The sequence below is a fragment of the Hesperophylax consimilis genome, chromosome 17, assembly GCF_061612785.1.
Source record: "Hesperophylax consimilis isolate HC1 chromosome 17, BYU_Hcon_1.0, whole genome shotgun sequence".
NCBI classification, from domain to species: domain Eukaryota; kingdom Metazoa; phylum Arthropoda; class Insecta; order Trichoptera; family Limnephilidae; genus Hesperophylax; species Hesperophylax consimilis.
The window spans coordinates 8,578,650-8,599,508 of record NC_142852.1 but is presented as its reverse complement, the minus strand read 5'-3'; the positions used below and the strand labels follow the sequence as shown (position 1 = coordinate 8,599,508).

The following is a 20,859-nucleotide window of genomic DNA, read 5'->3' as shown; positions in this document are numbered from 1 at the left end:
TGTAAAGGAAGGGGAGCTATGTCACCCCCCGGTTGAGGCCCCGCATACCCATTTTTTACTGATTTATAACAAGTTTCCCGTTAGCTGTTTATGTTTTTAAGTTCTAAAAAAAATATATGTTATGTTTGAAGATAATATCTTTACATTTGTTTTGCCGAAACGATAATTATTAGAAATTCCCTCGATAGAAAAAAATCGCAAAGTAAGCTCCGAAAATTTTTAAAAACACGTTTTTTTCTGTTATTTCATATGTTATAATCATGGAAAAATTTCGAAGCGTATCTTTAAATGCAACTAAAGCATTTGTCGAAAGATTTTTTCTCTATTTCAAACGAGTCGTGTTTTATTAAATATATTTACCATTTTCGCTTAATTATTATCTTTTTCTTTAATATTAGCGCGCTCCCTCTGACACAAACCATCTTTGAACGCTTACTACGGGGCCTTAATCCTTAAATCAAGTTTCACGCAGATTTGAATTTTTATTTTTTTCTAATATTTCGCCAAATATCTTCATTGCTTCGTATATCAACAACTTTTGACTCTTGGTTTTCTGTTTGAAGGGGATTCTTCATGTATTCTCGTATGGTTACAGTTCATCGAACAAAAGTTTTAAATTGACGTTAAAGACCTTTTTCTGTGATGGTATTTTACTAAACAATGTAAAAAAATAATTTTAATTGTATTAAAAACAAATAGCACTATTAGACTGTGTATGAACAGATGCAATTGTTTAAGATATTTGAAATACAAATATTGTAACAACAGAGTGTTTGCATATAAACCTACTGTTAATACTAAATAAAGGAGTTGTTTTCAACAATTTCTCACAATTGAAAGAAAAACATTAGCATGTTCATAAATTTAATTTATCATTATTATTGTATTAGGTACTAACGCAGACCCACGAAATATCACGGAATATTATAAATTCGATTTTTAAAAAGAAAATTCAAATAATTTTCTGTAAAAAAGTTAGATTACAGATAGGTACTTAATCGTCAATCTGAATTTGTTGAAGCAAACAGTTCCATTTTTTAATATAACACTTAAATTCAAAGCAAATAGTTCTAAATATCATTGGGACTGAAATTGGATAGACACTAAAAGCGAAATTATTTTAATAGTGTGATTCCGTCCATCCTGGTCTGAGGCAGTCAACTCTTAGATCAGCAACATCAGCTGTAGGCAGACTGATGGAACCTAAGCGCAAGCCAAATACTAAGTTTGGTGATCGCGCTTTCGGAGTATCTGGGCCGAAGGCTTGGAATAAACTCTCTCCAGAACTAAGATCCATAACAAGTCCAACAGAATTCAGGTCTAAACTAAAAACTTACCTTTTTAAGCTGTCGTACCCTTAAATTAAATATGCCATTCCTGAAAGAAAGTCCAGTTATATTCAATTTTCCAATTATGTCCTAAATCCTGTATCTAAATTTCGCTAATTAACAATTAGATAATGTTAATTAAGTGTTAATCTCAAGTGACCTACCAGGTAAGTTTGTACTGTATATTATCTCCATAAATAGTTAGTAATAACCAGAGATGTGCAAAATGGGTACCCAAAACCATTTGAAATGCAAAATGGAAATGGGTCAAAACTTTTCCATTTGACAATGCAAAATGCAAAATGGTTTTTAGAAAAGCATTTCAAATGCAAAATGCAAAATACCTATTTTCAAAATGCATTGAAAATGCAAAATGGTTTCTCAGGTCAAACAATTAAAATAATTATAGAATTTTTAAACAATTCTGTCATTTAATAAAAGACATCAATGTAGAACAAACATATGTAAGTAAACACATGATGGTAAATCCAAAAACACCACGACTACAGATTATGAAACGACAAAAAATTTGCGCGGGACTAATGTTGCCAGCGTAAAAACATAGAAACTGCTATCTAACATTTAATATTACAGCGTCATGGCAGTATTAGAATCGGTATTTTTTGTAATGGTATCACTCAATTGCCAGGGCTCCTACCAGGGAGCAACTTGACAAATGTAAATTATCTCTCATCTCTCTCGCGAGGTTGAGGATCGACTGATATTTAGGGCTTATGAAAAAAAGATGAGTGGAGAAAGTAGGAAGAATGTTGCAAAAAAGCATTTAAAATGGAAAATGCATTGAGAAAAGCATTTAGAATGCAAAATGGTTTTTAGAAAAGCATTTAAAATGCAAAATGGAAAATACCCATTATGCATTTTGCATTTCCATTTGAAATGGATTTATTTGAAATAAAGAACATCTCTGGTAATAACATATATCACTGTAGAAATGTATTATACATTTGTACAGCGCCCTTGAGGTGATTTTGCACAAAAACGGCGCTATACAAGTCATCCAATTATTATTAGTATTATTAATTGGGAGTTATAGAACTAGAGACAATCGGACCCCGTCCTTGCAAAACACCCCTGAAAATTAAAATTTTGTAATATTTATAATTTTTCGAAGATATATTTCAGAAATACTTCAAAATCAAAGAAGCAAATATTTTATTCTACGAAGTAACCGATTGGCTTGGTGTGCATTAGTGACATCTGTTCACAAGTACGGTGGTTAAATTAAAAAAAAAAAAAAAAAAACTTACACCAAAAGTATTGATGACATATTGCTGAAGCGAAGATTCAAACCAAATGCAGTGATAAATACGACCTCTTTGTTTACCAGCGGAAAGCTATCGTCTAATTTACGGATATTTTTATGAAAACGTCAGATAGTATAGTTTAGTAAAAAATTTCATAGATTTACAGCTTTATTCTTTATAATAAGGAGCAGGAAGTCTAGCACGATGAAATTGAAAACTGAAAGTTTGAACGATAGACTTACTTCCGATAATTTTATATGATAACTTGAACACGGTAGCGCTGTTGATACCCAACCGATAATGACACAAAATGTATAAGAAATCGTTAAAAGATGATGTAATGTGCGCAAGGGAGTTGCACAGTTTATATAAAGAAATGAATGCGTGTCTCAGCCTCACTTACCATATCAGCTCCCGAATAAAAGGTTCCATGATAACTCCTCAAAATGATAATTCAACACACCTTTAAAAGGTGATATAAAGTCATTAAAAGTGATGTAACCAAAACTAGATGTAACCTATTTAACCTAGTTTTTGTTTCATAACTTTAAAACACTTTTTATAGGTGTGTTTAAATGTCATTTTGAGGAGTTGTCCGGTCACCTTTCTCCTTATGTATATATAAACACACACTATGTATTTCTTGTTTGGTATTAATTTGTACCCTGATTATTCTTGAGCAAAGCGAAACCGGTCGGTAAATAAATTCATTTATAATTATTTTATTCTTGCAAGGTGCAGTTGGGAATCAAAAATGTTTAAAAAGCCGTTTCAAAATTGCAGTTGAGATTCTTGTGAAGAATAAACAAAAAATGTTGAATATTCAAATCTCAAATAATATTGTGTACCCTAACTTTTTGACGTTGACAAGTGTTCACAAATACTTAAGAATTTCTGTAAAACCTATGTTTTATGTCAATGACTTTTACTGGATTAAAAAAAATATATTATTAATGTAGTGTTGATAAATAGATTTAGTTTATGTTATTTTAAGATTTCTCCACTGATGACAGTAGTAACGCCACACGACAGAGACAACATGCAGGCCATACCCGAATGGTTACTAGCCGATCGTCAGGCGAATATCTCAGTATGAGTCACTTCCGCAATAGAATAATTTAGAGCTTGCTATGGAACGGACAGTAGTTCATATAGGTATTCATTGTACGTATCTCACGATAATAAGCTCGTAATCTCATAAGAACCGATTTAAATTGAAAACTCCCCATCATCAAGTGTTAACCTATTTAAGAAGAGAATTAACAGTAAAAATTGGTCAACAATTTCATTGATTAATAATAAGAAAAAATTGGACCGAGGTAGGAGCCTTGAGGAACCCCACTTGTGGCCTCAAATATATAAGATTGTTCGAAATCTTTACGATAAGTGTCACATTACTAAGTTTACTAACAATCCTATTCAATAATTTACCTTTGATGCCCAGCAATCGAAGATTATATATAAGTGTGGTGTCGAACCTTATCAAAATATATATACTATAACACAATACTACTACTAGGTATATACTAAAATCGGTGTATTTCACTTGTTTTTTTAAACCAAGGGAGTCAGATATGTAATTTAAAAAAATCATTAAATTACTAATATCAATTATACTATAAAAAGACTCTCTCAGATCTATCCTTAACCTAAAAACACTAAAATGTGTCTACTTTACACTCTTTCAAGCAATTGCTACATATGGAATTGTGGGATGGGGATGTTGTACATCTTCAATTCTCCGTCCCTTGATTTTAACTCAAAACTATTGCTAAGGATAATATTCAAATGTCACCCGTCACACCCATCAGAGCCACTTTTCAAAAAATGTATAATCCTAGATATTCGTCAATTATACATTAAGACTATTCTTATATACATATGGAAAAAAAATATCATCAAAAAACACAACAAAATATTCAAACGCGTTACTCGTCACACCTAAAATGTGTAATTCCTCCAACAAAAACAGCATTTGCCCAGCGACAATTTTCTTATATTGCTCCCGAGATATTCAATTCACTCAATATAGATACCAGAAAAGCGGAAACTGATCATCTTTATATAAAAAATATTCAGAATTGGCTATTGGTAAAGGGAAGGAACTAGTGTCATTAAATTAAATTAACTGTTTTTTTAATTTCATTATATTCATATGTTTTCTTCTTATTTTTATATCTTTTTTTCTCTCTCTTATTTCTGTATATCATAACATCTTAACATTGTAATCTTAAGAAATATGGCTACCATAATACGGGCATGTGCCTAGTATGGTGGCTGTAGAAAACAAAAAACTATAATCATATAAATTTTTATGAATAAAGAAACAACAAAAAATATATATATGATAGAACGACTTGTGATGAAGCCATGTTGGCTAGAAACAATATTGTTGTTGATAGGTTTTACAGTGACATCTAGAAATAATTTCTAAAAAGTTTCAGTAGAGCATTTTAAAAATTGGCATGTAGTTTGATATATCGCCTTTTTATGAATAGGTGTTATTCTTTTTCTACTGAACCGGAAAAAAAAGAAGATAAAGACTTATTGAGGAGTTTATACAGAGGATATATCAGACTACTAAAACAAGTTGTTAAAATCGTAGATTACATCGATGTTCTGGACGTCAGCGACTCTTGATTATTTCTAAACAATAATGATCTCCCTGTGGTTCTCCTGCTATCCACTTCATCACTGACTATGGAGGTTCAAGTAACTATCAACCTATAATTATAAACCACGGCGTACTTCAAGGAAGCTATTTGGTACCACCACTATCCACGTTCATCAATTCAACAATCTGATTAATCCAACGCATTGGTAATCTTCTTCTTCTACTTTTCACTTAAACAATAACAACTATCAACTATTTTGTAATTTAGACATGCGTCGATTCTGGAAGAGCTAGGTATCCAAAAAAGGCTTTCAACTATCTGTCCACAACTCATTTTAGGATTGGACAAGTTGTTTGACAAACTGAGGATTCCAACTCACAGTCACTGGCAAAGTGTTTTTGCAGGTGAAGTATCACTGACGGCTGGTAAATTGGTATGCTTGGCTTTCCACGGAGCGCAGAACCACGAGGATTGGAGGAGAAATATCCATCAGGAAAATTGGAGTGGGAGTCACAATCCTTAACAATTAGGAACATAAGAAGGATAAATTTAGACAATAAGTAGATCATCAATAAACCTTTATTAATCAAAAATGAGATTTCTTAATAGCATGCCTTCTTTACAATCTTGGGTTTGCAGGAATCCTTGGTTCCGCGGTACTCCTTGCTACCTTTTCCCCGGAATTCCTTGCTGCCGTATCCCCGGCGTTCATAGCTGCCGACTCCTCGGTACTCCTTGCTGCCATAACCTTTAACCTTCGGTTGAGAAACACCCTTGACCCTACCGGGGAGACAAGGCGCGGCCTTTACGGTTGGACTGGATGAAACCATCTGTAGAAATTGAAAAAACAAATTGTAAAAATTAATGTTGTAGCTTCAAAAGCAACTTTTTAAGATGAAATGCACAACTTTTCAGCAAAAGTTTCCTCTAAGGCATATTGTGTTTTGTTATCAATTTATTTATTTTTTATTCACTAGCGCCCTGTTGGGCTTCTACAAGGCAATTTACACTTTATTAAAGTATGTAAGTATAACAGAATACTTGGATATATTATAAAGCGTAGCACACATGCTATAACTATATAATCAAATGTCCAAATAAAAATGTCCAAATAATAATACTATCATTTTATTTAAATATTTATATTTATGTTGAGGGATCAGTAGGATTTATAGGTCCAGTTAGGAGTTCTACCGAGCTGAACCCTCTGATATGAAAATATCTGGAGTCGGTGAATTATTTTCCCATTTGATCTCTGGTGAGTTGACATGTTTTTCTTGTATTATTTTATATTTATTTTGCTTATATAATGCACTTGCATAATGTTGATTGACTAGATGATAATTCGTGAAAAAGTGTGTGGAAGGGTTTAGTTTTTCCTGTGGGGAAGATATATATTGTTTACATGTGTTTGTTGCAATATATATTGTTTACTTGTATATGCGTATAATTACTTGTGTTTGTTGCAAACCAGGAACAGTTTGTTGTAAAACAGGAAACAATAAAATAATTTATTCGTAAGGTTAAAAGGATAAACTAGAAGACTAGAAATGGCTAAACGCCATCTATGGGTAGCCTAATAGACCAATATCTAGCGCCACCTATGGGTGAGCTCTTACACTAATATTTAGTTTTTAGACAATTTACAAACGTGATCAAAAAATATCAATTAACTTTTGGTAGCAATGACGGTGGAAATTGGATGACATTACAACACTTAATATATGAAATAAATGTCGGTCCAACCCAATCAGGATTTGGCACGAAGTTAGTGCGCTTAGGAAGATGAAATCCCCAATCAAACCAATAATTAAATAAAAAATTTAATTCATCTTTAACAAAAGATGTATTATTTTTTTTTTTACTTTTTTTGATTTTTTATAATTGACATAATATTTTAAGGAACAATGAGTAAAATGAAAATAAAATATTTGTTATCTTACCAAAGCTGTGGCGAGCATGAAGCAGGCGAGGAATAGAATATTGAACTGCATTGTGAATTATTGATTGATTGATTGAACTGATCAATGTTGATTGTTGGTCGATGAAAAGATTATTCAGCTTATATACTTTAGCGAATGACTGGTGTTTGCTGACCTTGTTAGATTTTTGACAGTAATGTCTACAAATGGAATCCGCAACAACACATGAAAAAGTTTTTAACCATTGCCGAAACAATTTATTTGGTGCGCATTTTTAATTCTTTGCAAATTTCAAACAAATTCACAAAACATCGCAATAACAGTCCATTCACGCCGCAACATAGACGAATATATATTACGCTGGAATATCTTTGCGATTTGCACCGAATAAATTTGCTACAACAACATCGATAAATAATTTAATTACCCAAAATATCAAAGAGTACCTATACCTAGGCATGTAATTTCAAATAGCGGATGAGTATTGTTAACCGAATCCTTGCACAAAGGAATGCGATTGAATAGTAACAAATATGGTTCTCGAATTACCAAAATGTAATTCTCTATTTAAATAATCCGACTCGAAGGACCAAATGTTGCGGCGTGAATGGACTGTAATTGCGATATTTTGTGAATTTGTTTGATTTGACTTACCAATATCTCCAAGCTGGTCGGCACCTTCCACTTTGCTCTGCGGTAATCACCGGTAGGGTACTTGTTAGTATTGGAAGAGAGTTCAGGAAAGGGAATGGTGATATTGGGTTTGCGAAATGGTCAATGCGTTAGAGATTGCTATTTTTATGCACTTCGTCACGGCGATCTTTTGCGGTATAACATTTGCTGTTTTTAGCGCGACGCGGTGGTTTAAAACACAAGATAGGTTATGCGGAAGCGGTAGATCGGTACCTTGCGGGCGGCGCGGTAATTTTAACACAACTGACTGATGTAGGTAAAAGACGTGGGACGCGGGCGGGAGACAACCGAACCAAATACTATATGCAACAACTATAACTGGCCCGAGCAACAACTATCAACTATTTTATAATTTAGACATGCATCGATTCTGGAAGAGCTAGGTATCCACAAAAGGCTTTCAACTATCTGTCCACAACTCATTTTAGGATTGGACAAGTTGCTCGACAAACTGAGGATTCCAAATCACAGTCACTGGCAAAGTATTTTTGCGGGTGAAGAAGAGGCAGGTTACTAAAGCGCTGGAGTGACCAAGTATCACTGACGGCTGGTAAATTGGTATGCTTGGCTTTCCACGCAGCGCAGTACACGAGGATTGGAGGAGAAATATCCATCAGGAAAATTGGAGTGGGGGTCACAATCCTTAACAATTAGGAACATAAGAAGGATAAATTTAGACAATAATTAGATCATCAATAAACATTTATAAATCAAAAATGAGATTTCTTAATAGCATGCCTTCTTTACAATCTTGGGTTTGCAGGAATCCTTGGTTCCGCGGTACTCCTTGCTACCTTTTCCCCTGGATTCCTTGCTGCCATATCCCCAGCGTTCATTGCTGCCGACTCCTCGGTACTCCTTGCTGCCATAACCTTTAACCTTCGGTTGAGAAACACCCTTGACCCTACCGAGGAGACAAGGCGCGGCCTTTACGGTTGGACTGGATGAAACCATCTGTAGAAATTGTAAATAAATTGTAAAAATTAATATTGTAGCTTCGAAACGCAAATTTTTTAGAAGTGCACAACTTTTCAGCAAAAGTTTCTTTTAAGGTCGCCCTTGAGGTGTTTTTGCACAAAAACGGCGCTATACAAGTCATCCAAGTATTATTATTATTTATTATTATTATAATGTGTTTTGTCAATGTATTTATTTTTTATTCACTATCACCCTGTTGGGCTTCTACAAGGAAATTTACACTTTCTTAAAGTATGTAAGTATAACAGAATACATGGATATATTATAAAGCGTAGCACACATCCTAACTATATAAACAAATGTACAAATAGTAATACTATAATTTTATTTAAATATTTATATTTATATTGAGGGATCAGTAGGATTTAAAGGTCCAGTTAGAAGTTCTACCGAGCCGAACCCTCTGATATGAAAATATCTGGAGTCGGTGAATTATTTTCCCATTTGATCTCTGGTGAGTTGACGTGTTGTTTTTGTATTATTTTGTATTTATTATGCTTATATAATGCACTTTCATAATGTTGATTGACTAGATGATAATTCGTGAAAAAGTGTGTGGAAGGGTTTAGTTTTTCCTGTGGGGAAGATATATATTGTTTACATGTGTTTGTTGCAATATATATTGTTTACTTGAATATGCATATAATTACTTGTGTTTGTTGCAAACCAGGAACAGTGTGTTGTAAAACAGGAAACAATAAAATAATTTATTCGTAAGGTTAAAAGGATAAACTAGAAGACTAGAAATGGCTAAACGCCATCTATGGGTAGCCTAATAGACTAATATCTAGCGCCACCTATGGGTGAGCTCTTACACTAATATTTAGTTTTTAGACAATTTACAAACGTGATCAAAAAATATCAATTAACTTTTGGTAGCAATGACGGTGGAAATTGGATGACAATACAACACTTAATATATGAAATAAATGTCGGTCCAACCCAATCAGGATTTGGCACGAAGTTAGTGCGCTTAGGAAGATTAAATCCCCAGTCAAACCAATAATTAAATAAAAAAATTAATTCATCTTTAACAACAGATGTATTATATATTTTTTAAAAACGTGTTTTTGATTTTTTATATTTGACAAAATATTTTAAGGAAATGTGACAAACGATGAGTAAAAGGAAAATAAAATATTTGTTATCTTACCAAAGCTGTGGCGAGCATGAAGCAGGCGAGGAATAGAATATTGAACTGCATTGTGAATTATTGATTGATTGATTGAACTGATCTATGTAGATTGTTGGTCGATGAAAAGATTATTCAGCTTATATACTTTAGCGAAGGACTGGTGTTTGCTGACCTTGTTAGATTTTTGACAGTAATGTCCACAAATGGAATCCGCAACGACAATTGATGTACACATGAAAAAGTTTTTAACCATTGCCGAAACAATTGTGCGCATTTTTAATTCTTTGCAAGTTCCATATCTGACTTAACACTTGGAATTCTCAACTCAATATTTTCTTAATAAATCAGTTTTTTTTTCCAAAATTGTGAGATTTTTAAATGTTACCGTCTTACCCAATACCGTGGTACTGCCGCTCAGAAGTGTACGGTTGCAGAGCTTAATTCATCTTTATCTTTTGACATTCAAATTAAAAGACAAGCCAATCAGGGACATAAAAACAAACTTGCGCTAGGTGGCGTGACTGTATCAATGTCAGTGATTTGTCAATAAATGAATCTGTATACAGGCAACTCGCATTGTAATGTCACCATTTGGACCTCGAAAATAAAATTTGATTACGATTTACTAGTCGATTTTACAATGGCCCGCAAATTGCCGACTGTAAAAAACCAATTCGATTCAATTAAAATATTTATTTGTTTTATTTTAAATTGGAACACAGTTAAAAAAAATTGTCAATCTCTCATTAAAAAACCTTTTTTACAGTAGATATTTTATACACATATTTTCGTAATTTAATTTGAAATTCGTTTTTCTTTCCTACTATTTTTGTTTAGTAATAAATAATTCTAATAATAATTCGTCAAATATCTTTACTTCTCCGTAAATCAATGACTTTTAATCCTGGGTTTTTTTCTAAAAAGGAATTTTGTTAAATAACTTTTCCAAGTCTTATCGGTGTATTTGTGTTTAAGGTTTTCAATTTTTCTTAGAAATTTAGTTGATGTGTAATTAATTGTTTTTCATATTATAGTATTGAAGTAAATGATTGATTATTTTAAAGTATTTAATAAATATTATAATATTTTTTTTTTTTTTTTTGTTTTTAACATTATTTCTGGCTTTCACCCTTCAAGGGTGTTCTTGGCCATCATTTAAAATTATTGAGAAATGAAAGGTGAATTTAAATATTAATTTTATTTAAATAGGCAAATTTCAAAATTATAATGAAAATTGGAGTCGAGTTCAGACTTAGAAGAGACGAGATGTTGAATGGAGGGTAGGCAATTTTAGATAAGGCTTGATAGAATAGAGGATATTTGTTTAGAGAGGGACAACCAAAAAATATGTGATCTAAAGTTCCCACTTCTAGACCACAGAATGTACAATCTGGGGAGTCAACAACGTGAATTTTAAAAAGATGGGAAGGAACGGAACAATGTCCGATCCTCATTCGAATGAGTGAAGAAATTTCTTTTTTGGAAAAATGAGGGAATTGCTGAAACCACGGTTTTGATGGAATAGTCCTAGTCCTATTATAATATTTTATAGTTTTGAATAAATAATTGGTTTTAATGACAAAATATTTAACTCTTTCAGTATTTTCTCAAAGTTCATATATTTATTTTTCTTGACTATAACTCTCACTGATTTATTTTGTAGTATTGTCATTTATTTAATTATTCCAATTTTTTGTTATGTTACCACGCAGTGGGCTTTGAAAATTGTTAATATTTTTCGAAATCGTAAATTTAAAAAAATTCTAATAAAAAGTTTATATTATTTATGTGATATGTGATTTTTTTTGGGGTATTATGCCGTGTTGTGCTACCTCCTGCTTTCGCAAACGTTTCGGAAAGCATTACAGTATCCATCATCAAGGCATATGTGTGATGCACTGCCTTACATCTGCCCTGATGAATGATTGGACACTGTATTGCTGTCCGAAAAGTTGCCGATAGAAGGAGGTAGTGCAACACGGCATAGTACCCCAAAAATAAATAACATCTTAAATCATACCTTGAAATTAATATGTTATTATTTTAAATGCTGTGTGGAGGATGTTTTTAAGGAAAGGGACGAGTGGTCTTTCTGGGAAGGTAAGATTGTGAAGGAGTGGGTCAGTGTAAGGATGACCGAAGTCTAAATCCATCACCCTGTACAAATCGCAAGTGCGCCCTACGGTCGAATTTGGCAGCCATCTCTGGTCTGGAGCCCCTAAATACCTGAAAAAAAACCTTGACTCTGTGCAGAAACAGGCGGTCCGTTTGATAGATTCCCCAATCTTAACAAATGGACTGCAATCTTTAGAGCACAGGCGTCAGGTAGGTATGCTGTCCTTGTTCTATCGGTATTACAATGGAAGATGCTTTGAGGAACTAGCGTCATTGATCCCTTCGGCACCGGTGCGTAGTCGGGATACACGCCAAACGCGCGCCCAACATTTGTACACAGTTGACACTTGTCACATGAGAACGGGTCGCTTCTACGATTCGTTCTTAAGTTCAACAGCTCGGCTGTGGAACGAACTGCCGGCCTCTGTGTTTCCTCCCTCCTACAACATGGGACTCTTCAAGACCCATGTTCACTCCTTCCTCTCCACAAAAAGACCCTCCACACAGCATCCCCATAGATGACATAGGCCCTGAGGGAAATTATTTTCTTCAGGGCCTCCTGTGTGGATTAATATAAAAAAAAAAAAAAAAAAAAAAAATCCCTCCCTCTGCGGTGCAAGACGACGGGTCGATAGAGTCCAGCTGTAGAGGCCAAAGGATTTCAATTGGCTGCCAGACACATTTGCTACCAATGCTTGGATAACCTCACCCGGGTACCCCTACTAAGTCTCAAAACTTTGTGAACCACTTGGGATGACCCATGACAGAAATGTTGGTTATCAAAAAAATTGTTGTCGGCGCAAGTTTTTGAGAATACATTACATTAAAAACTAGATTCGATTCCTCTGATAAGTAAGTCACTATCATTGTACAAGCAATGTTATCTGATTAAAATGATAATTACATGATTTTTTCAAATATTGTCCTATTACGCATAATTCAGAAAAGTTTGCGTTGCTTTTTAAAATATTATAAATTAGTCATGGTCACAGTTCCTCGTACAAAAGTTATAAATTGACGGTGAAGACCTTTTGCAGTGATGGTATTTTAATAAACATTATGTGAGCAATATTTTAATTGCTTTACAAACAAAGAAATCTATGACACTGTGTATGAACAGAAGCTACTGTTTAAGATATGTCAAATGTAAATAATGTAAACAATAAATTTTGGGCGTTTACTCAAATGTATTAACCCTAGAAGCCTAATCTATTTAATATGTACAAAACTAGTATCACAGGTATTTATTACAACGAATCAAAACATTATGCTTATATTCAAACAAAAAATCATCTACTTACACATCAACTTGAACGTATGTTTTTTTAAAGATTATTTTTTTATTCTTAGAGCAAAAATTAAAAGTAATAATGCTTTTAATTACTAGATATAATTTTAGAGCAATCTACACAGACATCAACTTTGTGCTCAGAAAATATTGACTTTTTGCACTTACAGCACACTAATTTCGACATTCTCTTTTTTAGCAGCAAAAAGAGCAGTATTTACGATTTTCGGGCTCTGGTTCTCCTGCCTGAATTTTATTACCTGAATCAGTAGGTTTTGCGAGAATTTGGCTTATGTTTTTAAGTCGGAGCTTCAAGTCTGAATCCAAGGCTTGACCGAATCTGTGCTGAGTTATTTAATGAATTCTCTTTTGTTTTGAGAGTTTATTTAAAATAATAATAATAATAATTGGATGATTTGTATAGCGCCGTTTTTGTGCAAAATCACCTCGAGAGCGCTGTACAAACTTATAATACATTTCTACAGTGATCTGTGTTATAACTTAACTATTTATGAAGATAATACTACAGTACAATACTTACCTGGTAGGTCACTCGAGATTAACACTTAAAACATTATCTTACAGCAGAATTGACAAAAGCCATGTTTAAGATGCCATAGAATACACCCATTGACCATCTATTAGTTTTGCGGCTGCACTTCATTGAGGAGCAGATTTGATCAAATAAATCTACTCTTCCTTTTGTTTGGTTGTAGAAATGAATCATGTCATGAATTATCAATTATTGCATTTTCATCACAAGAATCTTCTTCATTTATCTAAACGGTAAAACATACTTGCAAGTTTTGGCTTGTACGATAGAAGTGTCAGAGGGCCATCAAAACAAAACGTAACGTAAACCAACAAAACAGGTCGATATCTCGAATTCTTCAATTAATTGTGGATTTCCCGCCTATTTGATCGGAAAGTGCCCACTAGATTTAATTTGTAATTTGATCTGGTCCACGAGAGGTGCGGAATTTATTCATAGCTGAAGTTCTTTGACATGATTGACTCTTATTAGTTTACCAAACATCCCGCGTCCATTTTTACTGCGAAGAGTATTTCCAGGAACATGATAAATTTGTAGCGGTTATGTCACCGCTCCTAGAAGCATCAAAATCATAACCAGACGGCATGTGTTAAACAGCCGAGACAGCAATTATTCTTTCGAGACTTCAATAATAATATCGGTACCGCCATACGTAGACTGCTGACTTGCATATAGGGTGATGCAAACGCCCAGACAATAAACCGAGTCAGCGGTCCTGCTGGTTCGGAGTCCAGACGCTACTCCAACCCGTGGCAGACGAGAACAAAGAAATCGGCAGCTATATAAGCGGTAGAGGACCTAAGTACATCAGTCAGTCATCATCGGTCTTCATACCACATCACTCCTGTCAACAAATTCCACACGACATCATCCTACTCGAGATCTCCGACTCAGCGTAATGGAGGAATCGGCCACCATGGCCGGTTCCCCCCACGTCACGCTTCGATCCTTCTTCACCTCAAGTCAGTCAGTAGTCAGTAGTCAGCCAGTCATCAATCTGCCGCCAACAATTTACTAATCTCACGAGTGACAACTGGGGGCCCCTCCGCAAAGGACACATACCCGGCTTCGCCCGTACCATCATGGACTCTACCGGGATATCAATATAGCGCCTTGTTCGGATCGTCGTCCCTGGCGAGCGTTACTCGGATTATAAGCGCCCTGGTCTCAGCGTCTCTGACCAGCGCTTCTTCCATGCATCATGACCACCACGAAGACACGCAGCATCCTCACTGGTCACACCGCGCCCGCTCAACCGCCTGCAAGGTCCACCGCACCTTTGGCCGTCTCTTCAGTACTGGAGTGCCTGAAGACCTACGTTCTTCGCCAGTACCTGACCTTCATCGAGTCCCGGTCACCAGCGCCCGGCGTCGACTCACTGCCCCGCGCTTGACCATCACATCATCGCAGCAACCGGAGTATACAACATCTGTCCTACATCATCTCCTCGTCACGGCAACTGACTCAATAAATGTAATATCCTGACACCAATAAACACTTCAACAACAACATCCATATCTTACATTGTCTCACTACCAATTCCCATAAATTTGCCCTGAGTTGGCAGACTGCGAAGCATGAGCAGAATCAGATGCTAGGTCAGCTTTTGCAATTTTGAGTCGGCTTCTTCAGTGGGAGCAGATTCTTGTAAAAGGAAAGCCTCTTTAGTTACATAGTTATTCTCATCTTCTTTGAATGTCGTCCACAAACTGGCTGTCCTCGTCTTCAGAAGCTGATTCTCCCAGAGAAAGACTATCTTCTTGGTCTAAGATTTTCAAAATATCGTTACTGTTTAATATATTAGACCATGACATGTTGGTATCTGAAACAATGCCAAAATAAACATTCAATAGACGAAAAATTAACGAAAGTAAAAACACATAATCTTAGTTAAAAGTTACACAAAGCCTAAACATACGTCTCGCAGGGGTATTATACCTCAAAAACTCAGAAATGGCTGGACTTACCTTAGTGATACAGGTACCATCGGGTACCATCGGCGAGCTCCTGTCGGCCACTGGGTTGGTTAAAGAGCACGAGGCGCTAACTTCAAGCGTTACAAAGAGAAATAGAATTTAAGATTTTGTGTACGCCTCACAGGCGTAGATAAGGCTTCTAGGGTTAAAGGGGTTGGGAAGACTAATTCCATAAAATAATATAAATAAATATATTTAGTATGAACATAAATGTAATTTATTATTATTATTACGTAATAACGCAGACCGGTGAAAAATCACGAGATATTATTCAATTTTGAAAAAGACAATTAACCCGTTCTCACACGCATTATTGTATCCACTAATAAGAAATATGTAATGCTTGGTAATACCTTAGGAAATTATTTGATATTTTATGGCATTTAATTTCTTCATAATAATAATAAGAATAATTTATTCCATAATGTATGCAGGGGTAGTACAAAACAATACATTCCATATTTTGAAATAATATACATAATTAGAGTAAGAAAAATAATGATACAGAGGCGATTCCGCTAGGAACAAATAAAACGGAATTTAAGTGAAAAAAGAAAAAGATAAGCACAAAAATGACTGTAAGCAGCCGTTTATGGAGGATATTTGAACATCTCCCGTCTGCAGAGGGTCATCAGGGGGGACTCCATCCAGGCAACCATGGCAGTGATGATTTTGTTACTTGATTGGCGTAGTCTGCGCCATAAGCTTCCCATGTGATGGTAGAGAAGCGATCTGAAAGAGTGTACTCGTCCCTCCAGGAAAATTTCCGTGGCGCTGCAGTATCTCGGTAGGCGAAATAGTTGGCGATATGCATTATTGTAAGCGACTTTTAGCTTATGCCATTGGGATGCAGTGTAATCCACCCACAGTTCTGACGTGTACAGCGAAGTGCAAAATGCGTTGAAAAGTATATTTTTCACGTTTTTACTGCAAAAATTAAAACGCCTTGACAGCATACCTGCTCTAACGGATATCGCTATTCTTTGCCTTTCCATATCCTCGATGTCTTTCAGGTCGTCTGTGATAATATGTCCCAGGTATTTGACGCTACGACTAACATCCACTTTCCTTCCATCTAGCCATACTGAAGGTGTTTTCGTTTTTGCATTTGACAACCATAACTATCGACTTGGACGTATTATTTACAAGGTTACTTATTTATTTATTATTACACGCCCTAATGGGCTTTTACACACTACAAAGTTTAAAAGTAGAGTATCACAGTTATTATAAATTCTACAAAATTAAAACAATAAAGGAAACATAAAACAACGAAAAAAGAAAAAATATTAAATGTTACAACAAAAGCATATAATAAAATAAGATACATTTGTAAAAATGATAAGAAGTCTCACATGAATAGATATTCAAAATAAAAATAAAAATATATATATATTGCGGAAATTATAGATATAAAAGAATTGAAATAAACAATATTCATATTGATTATTTTTAAGATGAAATATATCTCCCAGATCAGAGTATTTATATCCGAGACTGTGAAGTCTTGGAATTGGGGAATTTTGATAAGACAGTGTCCTGGTGTTGTAAAAATAAAAGGGTAGTAAATTTCGGCAAGATCTTTTGGGTATGTAGATGCTGATTAATTGGAGTAACTCAGGACAGTCAATTTTGTAATGAAGTATTTTATGTAATACTATTAAATCTTGTGTTTATTCTTCTTTCTGAAAGTTTTAATAGGGACAATTTATCTAGTAAGTAGTTATAATCAATGTTTTTAACAGGAATATGCAATTTATAGTTTATATACTTCAGGAACTTATGTTGAATCTTTTCAATGTTATCGGAATGAATATTGTAAAAGGGAGACCATAACGTAGAGTTATACTCTAGTTGGCATCTAACAAGGATTTTGTACAACATGATAAATGTGCCTAAATTATTGAAGTCTTTTGAAACTCTCAAAACAAATCCAAGAGTCTTAAGAGCCTTATTGATAATGTTATTAATATGATACACAAAAGTTAGTTTGCTATCGAACAATTTACCTAGGTCAATAATTTCACTGACGCAATTTAAGTTTTTATCATTTAATGTATATTGAAAAAATATTGGATTATTTATACTGTAAAAATTAATGAACTGACATTTCTTTATGTTCAATGCAAGTTCATTTTTTGCAAAATCTTCACATATTTGGAGTAGTTTCATTAGTGCGCTAAGTGACGGTGCTAGAAGAACCATATCATCTGCGTAATTAATATTTTTTACACATACATAAGCTTGTTGAGTTCCGCTGCACACTTCTAATATATATATAAATAGTAATTGGTTGTTACTTACTTACTACACGAAATAGCTATTTTTGTGGTGAGAGATGTATAAAAGATGAAATACAATTCAATTCTTTTCTAAGTAAAGTTTGAAGGTTAGGAAATATGCGTAAATTATTACAATAACCCAAACTAACACCCAAAATTTGTGCATTGATAAATAAATACTTAATAATTAGTCATACTAAATTTCAATAAAAATTATTATTGAAATTTAGCACTAACAAAGCCTTTCATACAAAAATAAAGTTGGTTGTTTACAGGTACGGGTTCAAATCCCGTTGGCGGCCTTTACTTTTGTATTATTTTGGAGATATTTTGAATTTGTATTGATATTTCAAGCGAAAAATTATTGCTTATAATTATTTGTTATCCTTTATGCTATGCATAAAACCTTATCTTATAAACACTAGTTAATGATTAATGATAAATAAATACTTGTTAACATTATTAGATAAAGAAGTTCAAATCGATTGTTGTTTTTTTTTAAAGAGCATGCAGCGGAAATCAGCAAGTTATTTTTTTTTTCAATAAATAATTCTACATTAATTTGGCTTTAGTTGGACGTCAGGGGGTATTTTTAAATACAGGGTTTTCCAATAAGAGGTGTTATTTTGAATAGCCCGCTATTTCGTTATATGTTACTTTTAAAGCTGTCATTTTTTAACATTTGACAAGTAGAAACTACACCATTAACAAAAATGGAACGATACACGCTTCAACAACGCATTGAAATTATTAAAATTCACTTGAGTGAATCAAACGCAAATCATCTTAAGTGATGAGGCCCATTTCCACCTCGGTGGCTTCGTCAACAAGCAAAATTGTCGCATCTGGGGCTCGGAAAACCCAAGAATTATTGTTGAAAAGCTTCTCTATCCTTAACGTGTGACTGTTTGGTACGGTTTATCGTCCGGCGGAGTCATTGGACTTTACTTGAAAATGAGGCTACAGCAACAGTTACGGTGAATGGATTGCGCTATCGAGAGATGATTAATGATTTTTTTTGGCCGGAATTGGATGGTATTGATTTGGACAACGTTTATTTTCAACAAGACGACGCTACGTGCCACACAAGCAACGAAACCATTGATATTTTACGATTGAATATCGAAATAACACCTCTTATTGGAAAATCCTGTATATATAATGTGATTTAATATTCCGGCAAAATAGTGCCTTTTTTTAAAAATAAATAATTTATTTAGGTATTATTATAATAATAATTATTTTATTTAACCTAACCTAACCTAAACTAACTTAACCTAAACTAACTTAACCTAACCTAACCAAACCTAACCTAACCTAACCTAACCTAACCTAACCTAACCTAACCTAACTTAACCCAACCTATCTTGACCTAACCTAACATATAATAACCTAACCTTACCTAACCTAACCTAACTTAACCTAACCTATATAAACGTAATCTATTTTCAATATTTATTTTTTTATAAAATATGCCTAATTTCCTTTTCTTTGTCGTGTTCGGCCAACATTGTACCTACCTAGTATTTGCATAGAGTAAATGGTAAAAATTCTAGTCAAGCATATGGTATCAGGAGTACCAACATAAGAAAATGTATCAGCAGAAATTATTTTAGCTGACATCACATACAGCGGAAGCGAATTTTCATTTTACGTTATTAAAAATTAAAATAATTAATTAAAAATTTGTCAAATTAAGTCAATTTCCTTTTATAGTAATTAAGGTAAATCAAAAGGTTTTATTAAATAAATAATTTATTTTAGCCGTGTCCAGCGATCTCTCTAGAAACATTTGACATTTTAGTATTACGTTCATCAGAAATAATTAAAATAAACCCCACGGAAAGATCGATTTTCGATTGTCCGTCCATTACTCTGGGCCACGTGCCGAATATTGTGTTTACATGATTCTGGCTTTATTTTAGGGTATTGTCTCGTCTTAAGTAATCAATGACGGCAGAAATTCGATGGAATTCACAATCCACAGCTGTCAAAATATTAGGCGTTTTTCGGTCGAGAATAAGCATTGTAACCAAGCAGAAAAAATAGACGTCTTCGAGAAGATTGCCAGCTATAAGAAAACAAATACCCGATTTTTCTAAATTGCTACAGTTATGGTTAAAAAAATCACAAATGTCGTGTTAATTTGAATCAACCCGGGGGCTGATAGTGTTTTAAATGTTATGTTCTCTCGCTAGAAATAGATTTCATAATTTGGGAGGCGGGTTTGGTTACCGCCGCCACGGAAACCATTTATTGGATAACCAAAACACCTCTGCCATAGATCACCCCGAGTAGTTTGTATGTTTGGCGATTAGCAGGGGTGCCCGGGTTCGTTGGATGCGGTGTGTTCAGAGTGCGTCTCTCCACCAGCTGCGTGAGGTGACAATTTGGAATAGGCCTATTTGGGGTGACCCTTTTCCCTTTCCAACTGGTCTCTGGCCGCAGAAGTTGTCCTTTTATTTAAACTCCGATATTTAGAGCAAATGAATCACTTCATTTAACAATAGATATGACTAGGCACTCTTTACAGTAAATACTCAGATACAGGCTAGTTCCTGTGGTTCTTTAGGAAAGGTGAAACCATTGGTTATTTTTGAGTAAGAGAGCGTTTTTAAGGAAACCCAACCTTTTATATGACAAAAGACTGTTGACAACCTTCAAATTCAAAAAACCGCAAAACAGGAATCGTCTTTGCCGACACAATTT

The 20,859-nt window shown here is 34.3% G+C and overlaps 2 long non-coding RNA genes across 2 annotated transcripts; both read right to left on the bottom strand.

Annotated features, from left to right (window-relative positions):
* Positions 1 to 5,768: 5,768 nt before the first annotated feature.
* Positions 5,769 to 7,264, bottom strand: LOC149415909 (uncharacterized). Its single transcript, XR_016303615.1, has 2 exons — positions 7,152 to 7,264; positions 5,769 to 6,038 (listed from the first exon to the last, which is right to left on the bottom strand). It is a non-coding gene; the product is annotated as an uncharacterized LOC149415909 (long non-coding RNA).
* A 948-nt stretch (positions 7,265 to 8,212) lies between these two features.
* On the bottom strand, positions 8,213 to 10,566 carry LOC149415908 (uncharacterized). Its single transcript, XR_016303602.1, has 2 exons — positions 9,955 to 10,566; positions 8,213 to 8,777 (listed from the first exon to the last, which is right to left on the bottom strand). It is a non-coding gene; the product is annotated as an uncharacterized LOC149415908 (long non-coding RNA).
* Between the last annotated feature and the right edge of the window lie 10,293 nt (positions 10,567 to 20,859).